Source organism: Hordeum vulgare, chromosome 4H (genome assembly GCF_904849725.1).
Source record: "Hordeum vulgare subsp. vulgare chromosome 4H, MorexV3_pseudomolecules_assembly, whole genome shotgun sequence".
NCBI classification, from domain to species: domain Eukaryota; kingdom Viridiplantae; phylum Streptophyta; class Magnoliopsida; order Poales; family Poaceae; genus Hordeum; species Hordeum vulgare.
The window spans coordinates 541,621,268-541,631,018 of NC_058521.1; the positions used below are offsets into that span (position 1 = coordinate 541,621,268).

Below are 9,751 nucleotides of genomic sequence, written 5' to 3' on the forward strand. Positions count from 1 at the left end.
AAGCCTGACTGGGGCCGATCGGCCTGACCCGACCATGGCTTAAAATTTGTTTTCCTTAAGCCCGAGCTCGGCCTGGCCTGACTATTAGGCTTAAGTTTGAGGCCCAATCCCGCCCCAATGGCATGTTTAGGCCTCACCCAACCCAGAATTTTCGAGCCTGGTCGGGTCGGGCCATCCGGACCGGGCTTCCCATGGCCAAGTATAATTTGAATGATGCTTGTCTATGAGTAAGGATAATTAGTGAGATAAGGGTATGTCCAATGGTGCATTCAAGTCGGGTAACCGAAAAGCGTGTCTAGGGACCTCCGAGTCTTGTGCCTTGTTGCGCCCAAGTAGCTATTCTGAGGGGATAATGATGGGTGCAATTAGTGAGGGATCTATCTATTATGGGATATCATTCCCATAATGGCAAGATTGCTCGAGAATATCCTATCCCTCAAAGGTAGCTACCAAAGTACCGACGTCCGTCTACAAATATAGTAAGAAACAAACGTACCCTCATCAAATATCATTGGACTTTTGAGGCAATTGACTCGAGATCAAGTATAATAGGATGATGTAGGCATGCTGTAAGACTTAAAATAATATATTTGTGATAAGTTGGAAGAGAGAGAACAGAAGATAGAGGAGAAGCAGGCTAGAAACTAATGACCAGCTGTAAAACGCACTCCTAGACACTTTATAAGAAAGGATGGTGGGCCTTGTATCAATAAAATACTTATTTACATCTACCTATAATACTTACCAGCTATAAGCTTGACTATAGATGACGTGTGAACATCATATAGCCAGCACCTGACTGTACTATTAACCATGCTTTAAGCTAGCTCTCTGTAGATTAGATCTACACCATTGTAGTCCTACCACATTAATTAATGTTGGTAGACAGGACATACTGCGTTTAAGAGCATGGTTAATAGTAAAGCCAACTGCTCGCTATATGATGTTACCATGTCATACATAGTCATCACTTATAATCACTCATACAATAAGGTTAGTTGTAACGTTGGTTATAAGAGTACTACTTTTTTCATATTATCTCGAACTCTTTCTTCATATTTAATGCATTTGCCTGGGAGTAAGCATATAGCTAGACTCTTGTATAAGAGCCCACTCCCACCCTTTTTTTATGTCTCTCTCCTCCATATAGACGTAAGTGCCATGTAAGCGGGGTATAATGCCACTATTATACTTGCTCTAACCATCCGGGATCTAGAACCTAGGTAAACCCATGGTTTCACCTTCATGGTCGGCGGTGCATTAATTGTCTACATGATACGATCGGGAGATCCTGTTGTTACAAGGAAATGTGTCTCTCGTAACATCCAAATCCTTGACCGAGCATACACATATTTATCCCTTTTGAGTGTCGATCAGGCACCACAAGGTGCAGAGCCTTATACACTCTTCAAGTAAATTGGTGAATACGAAACCCACAAATAATTCTACGGACTATTAGAACCGGACATGCAAAATGCCGTGTTTTCTAGGTTCGAACAATAAACAAATACAAATCATCTATAACGACTAATAATTTGGCTGATAATAAAGATGGTGATGCATTATCAATTTTTAACAAACTTTTATTAGATATATATGACGATCGCCTCACAACCAAGGAACTATATAAACTATCATATTTTTGTACAATGTTTTATTGATGCGTTGCATTACATAGGTCCTTAGATCTACCTCACTGGGATTTCCCTCCTGGGCCTCCATAAAAGAATTCCGCTCTTCCTACAGGTGAGGTGGAGTAGAGCTTGTTAGAAGGGAATGTGTCTCTCGTAACATCCAAATCCTTAACCAATCATACACATATTTATCCCATATGAGTGTCTATGTGAAGTGCCTTATATACTCTTCAGGTAAATTTGTGAATATGAAACCAACAAATAGTTCTACGGAGTATTATTAGAACCATACATGCAAAATTCCATGTTTTCTAGGTTCGGACAATAAAAAAATACAAATCATCTATAGTGACTAATAATTTGGCTCATAATAAAGACGGTGATGCATTATCAATTTTTAACAAACTTTTATTAGGTATATATAATAATCACCTCACAACCAAGGAGCTACAAAAACTATCATATTTCCTTACAATGTTTTATTCATGCATTGCATTACATAGGTCCTTATATCCACCTCACTGGGATTTCCCTCCTGGCCCTCCATAAAAGAATTTCGCTCTTCCTATAGGTGAGGTGGAGTAGAGCTTGTTATCAGTGACTTTAGTGGATGCATCATTGTCAATTGGGGTGCTTATACCGTCCTCGTGGATGAGCCGAATATCACGGATAGATGCAGCTTTATCAGGGTTAGAGGCAAAGGCTCCGCTTCCCATTGGAGGAGGTTAGTAGTTTTAGTACTCTCAGCATGACCTCCAATACCGATTTGTGTGGCTTTCATGGATAAGCTATCAAATAGTGACGCTGGGAAGTAACCTACGGGAATTGGGTTCTTGTCGATGCCACAAGACAACCACCAGTCCCCTCTTGAACCATCCTATAGTTTTATTCATGAAAATGGATATGTCAATCATTATATTATAACTAGACAAAAATTTGACCACTTCCACCTATTTAACGAGTCAAAGTTTAGGACATGTACCTTGTACACTTTAATGGTAATACTATGTCTTTTCCCATTGACATCAGACACCGGGGTTATGATGTCACCGGGAGATAAGGGGGATCCCTTCACCAACTGAAAACCAGGACAGTCGAGGTTGACGCACCGTGTACTTCGATGGCTATCTTTCTGCAGTTCAAATTATGTCATATAAATATCATGCCATAATTTTTACTATCACATTTGTTCATTTTATAAATCGTATTATTTTACAGTATGTGCAAATATATATAGTTCTATCTTTCATAGATCATGTTACGACCATCTTCATGTTTCCTCTCATTATTTCAGTATCTTTGTCAAGCATTTACAAAAGACTAACCACTAATTATTTCCTAGTTAAAAATACCTAGACAATTAATTTAGCCAATCATATATGGACTTTCATAGACTGTGTGTGCAATTATATATAGTTCTATCTTTCATAGACTGTGTTACCTCCATCTCCATGTTTTCTCTCATTATTTCAGTATCTTTGTGAAGCACTTACACAAGACTAACCACTAATTATTTTCCTAGTTAAAAATACCTAGATAATTAATTTAGTAAATCCTGTATGGACTTTCCTAACCATATATTTTCTTAAAATACGATACCTGGTAGAAATATAAATCCTAGAAAAATAAAGGAAGGGAACACACTTTTGATGAATATATTAAAGGAAGAAACTTACTGTCCAAACTGTGAAAAGGTCAGTATGTGAGTCCTTAAACCGAGATGGCCAAACCTGCATAATTATTATTAATAATACATATATTTTAATAAATAATAAAGTATACAAAATTGCCACCGATGTAAATAAAGGAAATCTAGACACTAAAAAGATAACTTACCACCCAACCAACGATAATTGAATTGAGATTTTTGTCAAAATCATCTTTCAAGTTTTGTATCCAAATTGCACCTGCTGTCAATTGTTCATGATTAAGATTGAATCCAAACACATCCATCGCAGCAGATAACCCATATTATCCTCGGTCCAATGTGCAGAAACCTTCAAAAGAAGTAAAGTTAAAGATGGTAGTGATTCATACAGGTGCCAAATAAATTGAAACATACTGCAAATCAATTGATTTGTAAGCTTTATGGTAAGTTAAAAATTATGTAAAATCTTTGTGTAAGAAAAGAGGTGAAAACAATATAACTCACATAATATTTGATGTCACCATCATTTTTTGATGGTAAAGCTTGTACATAGTGCATCTGAATTGGCATCGGTGTAATATGTGTTGAATTAAAATCACGATCCACATACTGTAACCTTGTTGTGTTCTCGTCAATACGGATGAGATCGGATGACACATCAATATTTTCCTTCAAGACATAGAAGAAACATGTAAGCATGCATATATTTACTAATTGATATATTCTTGTAGGAGATGTTATATGGATCAATAGCTTCTTGTTTGCGGGTGAGTAAATCAACACATCAAAAAATGGTGAAATTATATTGGAGGGTTAGAGGAAATTAAAGATTCTTTTGTTTACCGAGGTCACATCTATGTGGAAACTTCTCTTCACATATTTGAACACAGAAATAGTTAGAAGATTGAGTTTTACATCGATGAGTAGTGCCACTAATATTTATGCTAGTGGAACTGTAGTGAACATATATCTATGTTTACCTCTTGCATATGTAGATGGAAGCGATATCCTAGGCTTTGATATACAAAAGGTATGGTGCATAAGATCAGGAAATCTAATACTAGATGAAATCGAGACATCCTCGGATGGGGTAGAACACATGTAGAGCAATATACCCATGTACATTCCTTTTATAAAGGGTCCTTCCTTAGTTTTCCTATGGCTACGCTCCAAATTCAAGCAATAATTGGCCGAAGCCCCACAATAAGGTAATAAATCTCCACATTTCAATATCAACAACTCAATAAATATGATACCATGAAGAAATATATGGAATAAAGATACTGATCAAGAGAATGTGCAACTTTATATTTATAGTTATTGCAATATAGTATTTTATGTTTTCCAATATTAAACACAGATATCAATTAAATGCAAATATATGATTTGAAAACTTATTGAGTATCTTTTTAGTGAAAATAATAATGAAGAATTAATGTTAGGATTTGTAGGTTTCCCTAAGGGGATTGTTTGTATATAACATACATCTCTGAGGGATATGTGTTTGATTTAGTAGTATCATTAGGGGGTCTACTATGTATGCGGAAAATATTGTATGCGCAAGTACTCTATTGAAAGGGCATTTCCCTCTCTAAGTGATTTTTGGTGGTGATGACAACGTAATTTGCTGTATAACCATGTGCTTAAGCTATACATGTATATTCGGAAGTGGATCAAGACGGTTAGGTTCCCCTCTAAAGGAAAACGAGTGAAGCTGGTGTTCGGGTATAACAATGATGAACGGTGGATTTTTCATGTCAGCTCCATATGATCATGCAAAACAAACTCATAATGAATGCTCAAGCCATATAATGATAATAACAATGGAGGTTTGATACGTCCCAAACGTATCTATAATTTCTGCTTGTTCCATGATCTTTTGGGTGAAACTACTATATGTTTTGCTACACTTTTATGTCGTTTTGCACATATTTGGACTAATCTACTAACTCAGTGCACCCAGTGTCAGTTTCTGTCTGCTGATGTCTTTTTTGCACGGACTTTTACCCCAATTTACCGAGTCCCAAAAATCTCGAGAAAAATATATAAAAAATCAGCGTGACGGAAGCTTCGAGAGCATCAAAGGTGGGCCAGAGGGGAGCCAGGCGGCCTCCCTGCGCGGCCTACCCCTTGGTCACGCCCACAAGCCGTCTGGGTGGGGCCCACCTCATCTGGTGCCCTACTTTGGCTCCTATTTTTAACCCCGTGGAGGAAACGCTGATGGAGGAACACTTTTCTCCGGAAGCAATTCCGATCTCCGCCGCCATCGCCAACAAGTTTTGGGGGACCAGAATTCCTGTGCCGGCACCCTGCCGGGACGGGGAAGTGCCCCCGGATTCATCTCCATCGACGTTGCTTCCTCCGTCCATGAAGCGGGAGTAGTTCCTCCTCGGGGCTGAGGTCTTCTACAGTAGCTATGTGGTTAATTCTCTTTCTCATGATGTGATCTTGATTGTTATCATGGGCTATGTTAATCTAGGGTGATCCCATGATGTTTCCCCTTCTTCTATGTATTGGATTGATGTACTCACTTGATCTTATCTAGTATAATCCCCGAGACCATGGTGACAGCGGTCTATTGGACATGGATTAGAAGAATATTTTCATGAGTGATTTCCTCTTTTGTGAATTGTTTGAAGATTGAGAGTCTCTTGGTGCTTGTGTTTGTCTATCCTTGAGATACGTTGTGGTGATTGTGGTACTCTCTTTGGATGGCCGCGGTGACATTGAGAAATCCATAGATAAGAACTACGAACTCTAAGGTGTGCTTTTGTAGCCCTACATAATTCTCGTCCTCTCTTGATCACAAAGGAATGACCTCTGAGTATGTCTCCATTGCATGTTTTAGTGGAAATATCATGTGATTATACTATGTTAATGTTGTTGGGAGTTGCCACTAGTGAAAGTATGAAGCCTAGGCCTTGTTTCTCACCATTGTTACACCGTTTATGCTCACTTTTGTCAGTTGCTACCTTGCTGCCATTTTTATTACAGATTTATATTACCTTGCTTTGCCACACCTATCACCCATATTTTACCATCTCTTCGCCGAACTAGTGCACCTATACAATTTAACATTGTATTAGGTGTATTGGGGACACAAGAGACTTCTTGTTTCTTAATTGCAGGGTTGCTTGAGAGAGACCATCTTCAACCTCTACTTCCCTGAGTTCGATAACCCTTAGGTCATCCACTTGAGGGAAATTGCTGATGTCCTACAAACCTCTGCGCTTGGAGGCCCAACATAGTCTACAAGAATAGAAGCGTGCGTAGACATCAAGCTATTTCTGGCGCCGTTGCTGGGGAGGTGAGTGCTTGAAGGTATATCTTTAGATATTGAAACTAAATCTTTTCGTTTCTTGTTTTTATTTTCACTAGTTAGGCTTAATGGCAAACAACAACAAAATGAGAGAGCTTTATGAACTTTATCTTGAACTAGGACATGAAGTGTTTGAGGATAAAATTAAAAAACCTTTGGAGCTTTATTATTTGCATAACAATTATGATGGTCGCAATGTTATTAGTATGCTTTCTTCGAATATCAATATTGCTAATGACATGGAAATCTCTAAGCTTGGGAATGACGGGTTTGATGACATGATATTTTTAGTCCCCCAACTTTTGAGGAGAAAATTTGCTTTGATGATACTATGTTTCCGAAACATGATGATGACCATGATGATAATGATTGCTTTACTCCCACTATTACCAATGAAAAATATTATGCTTATGTGGAGAGTAAGAGTACCTTTTTGCATGTGGATCATGGTAACAATACTTTATGTGATACTTATATTGTTGAGTTTATTCATGATCCCACTGAAAATTATTATGAGAAGGGAACATATGCTTATAAATATTTCAATAATATCAAGTTCCCTCTTTTTTTGTTGAAGGTTTTGAAGCTGCACTTGTTTTGCCTTCCTATGCTTATTGCTTTGTGCTTCAATGAATTATTCTATTGCAATATTCCTATGCATATGAAGCATGTTAGACTTAAATGTGTTTGGTATTTTCTTCTTGATTCTCTCTTTTGTTCTACAAATCTTATTCCTACGAGAGCATCATTAAAATCTTAAGCCTATCTTTATGGCTATAAAGAAAGAGCTCTAGGGAGACAACCCTTGTTATCTTTACTTTGAGTTTTTAATTTCAGTTTTAGTGGTCTTGATGCTTGTTACTACTGTAGCAACATCATTTTATATTTATTTTCAAGCTTTGTGCCAAGTTTTAGCCTCTGATTGCAAGAAAGTTCGAAAGTTGTGACATGCTGTCCAGAAACAGATTCTGTCTCCTTGACGGAAACATTTGCCAACAATCACGAGATGATCTTTTTGATCTGATTTTTTTACAGTATGCTATATATAATTTTATTTCTAGCGCATGTCGGGACCTCGATCCTAAGCCATAGGAATCCAGCTTGTAACACATCGCATCTCTTTGTGGTCTCACGCACGGTTAACTCCACGGCTGCAGCCTTACATTAGCCGGGACCGTTTGCGTCTTTTGACTCACGTATACGATAGGTGTCGTTAGCAATCCAATGTCAAAGAACCCGGATCGACATGTCCAGTCATAAACCAAAGTGGCAGTTCCGCACAAGGACAGGCATACATGACCCAACAAAGCAGGTGTCGGTCATCAGCGAATGCAGACGAGTCGTAGCAAGCTACAAGGACTCCATTACGTCGCGTGACATTTCCCCAAAGAGGATAGACACAGCAGCTAAGAAGGACACATGCCGGTCAACCAATGTGTCCGGAGCAGTAGCGGACTACCAAGACTCGTTGGATCACAAAGGGGCATTTCCTTGTAAGGAGTGCTACTAAAGTTCACGACTAGGTATTTGAATCCCATACATATCAAGTAAGACACACGTACGCATGGCATACCGATATGTATAGATACATCGATGGCATCACAACATAACCATAAACATACAACCTTTATTTAAGAGGCTCGGAAGAGCCACACACATACTATTACACATTAAGGTCTCTCGACCCATAATAGCAGTCATACAAATACAAGCCAGCGGAAGAGTTATAAACTGTCTGGGTACAGACAGGGCAACTAGAAGGCACATGGCCTGACTATACTACAAAGCCGACGTAGGGCCAGATCGTAGCTGGAACCCCAGCTACTCGTCGTCGTCGATGTCTACGAAGAACCCTCCATTAGGGTCATTAGCAACCTCTGCAACATTTATTAAGAAAACATGAGTACGAAGGTACTCAGCAAGACTTTAGGAGAACTAACTACTCATGCAAGGTATCAAAGAGTATTGTGGGGTTTCATGCGGGAAGCCAGCATTTGACTCGTGGCTAGACAACTTGCTTTTTTTTGAAATTAGTTTTGACAACTTGATTTCTCGCACACGAGTCCACTAACACCACAACAATACACTATCATGGAATCATTCCGTCTCCATACGGAAATGCCGTCCACGACACTCACACTTATCTGGGCAATTTTATGAGTAGCCATTGAAGTTATCTATGAACAACATTTGTCTCCAAGTAGTCCATATCCGCGGACGCGACTATTCGAATAGATCATAACCCTGCAGGGGTGTACTTCGTCACACACGCTCTCGCCACTTATCGCCATGTGCACGTCATGCACCTCGGCAACCTTCAAGCGGAAGCCCAGCGAGGGAGTCGGCCATGACCGTTAACCACACTAGTACCTAGTCCAGGTTTATCGCCTATCTGAGAGTAACCGTATGGAAGTCCGGCCGAGGTTTCCGCCACGGCCTCAAACGATGTGCGCAGGGTTCCCAAGCCCACCATCCGGGTGCCACTTGGTACACCGTGCCACTTCCTACCGCATCACGGCCCACCTCTCAGGTCAGCACCATGCACGGCCTCCAGCATTACTATAAACACCAGAAACTACTTGCAACTCCTGGACCGAGTACTACGCGATTAATAGGCCGAGCGGGGTCATATTTCAGGGCCCAGCATGTGGTAGTATCTAGTCTTGGATTATATACACGGAACTCAGTTCCTAAGGACGGTTCCAATGAAACAACCCACCATGTACTCCTACACAGCCTTTCACCGGTACCTTTACCAAATCAAGTTCAACACACAACCTTTGCTCACCGAACACATTCCACATTTCTGTTCATCTCCCAGATGACAGACCATACACAACTCTAAGCATAGCATGCATAGCAGGATAAGGCACACCATAGCTCAAGCAACTACCAGGTATGCTAGGTTGCAAGGTTCGGCTATTTACTGTGACAAGGTTAAGTCATGCAAAGGAAGTGGGTTCAACTATCGTGGCAAAAGCAGTTGAAGCATTTGATCCTAATGCAATAAATAGGTGCAGGAGCAAGAACATAGGAGTTATCGGGATGATCAAAAGGGTTGCTTGCCTTGTTGCTCAGAGGAGGAACGATATCTGTCAGACGGATATTCGGTGGAATCCGGGGGTGCGGAGCCTACCGAAACGAATGGCA

General features: G+C 39.8%; 1 pseudogene; it reads right to left on the reverse strand.

Annotated features, from left to right (window-relative positions):
- Positions 1-2,137: 2,137 nt before the first annotated feature.
- On the reverse strand, positions 2,138-3,599 carry LOC123446861 (annotated as a pseudogene).
- Between the last annotated feature and the right edge of the window lie 6,152 nt (positions 3,600-9,751).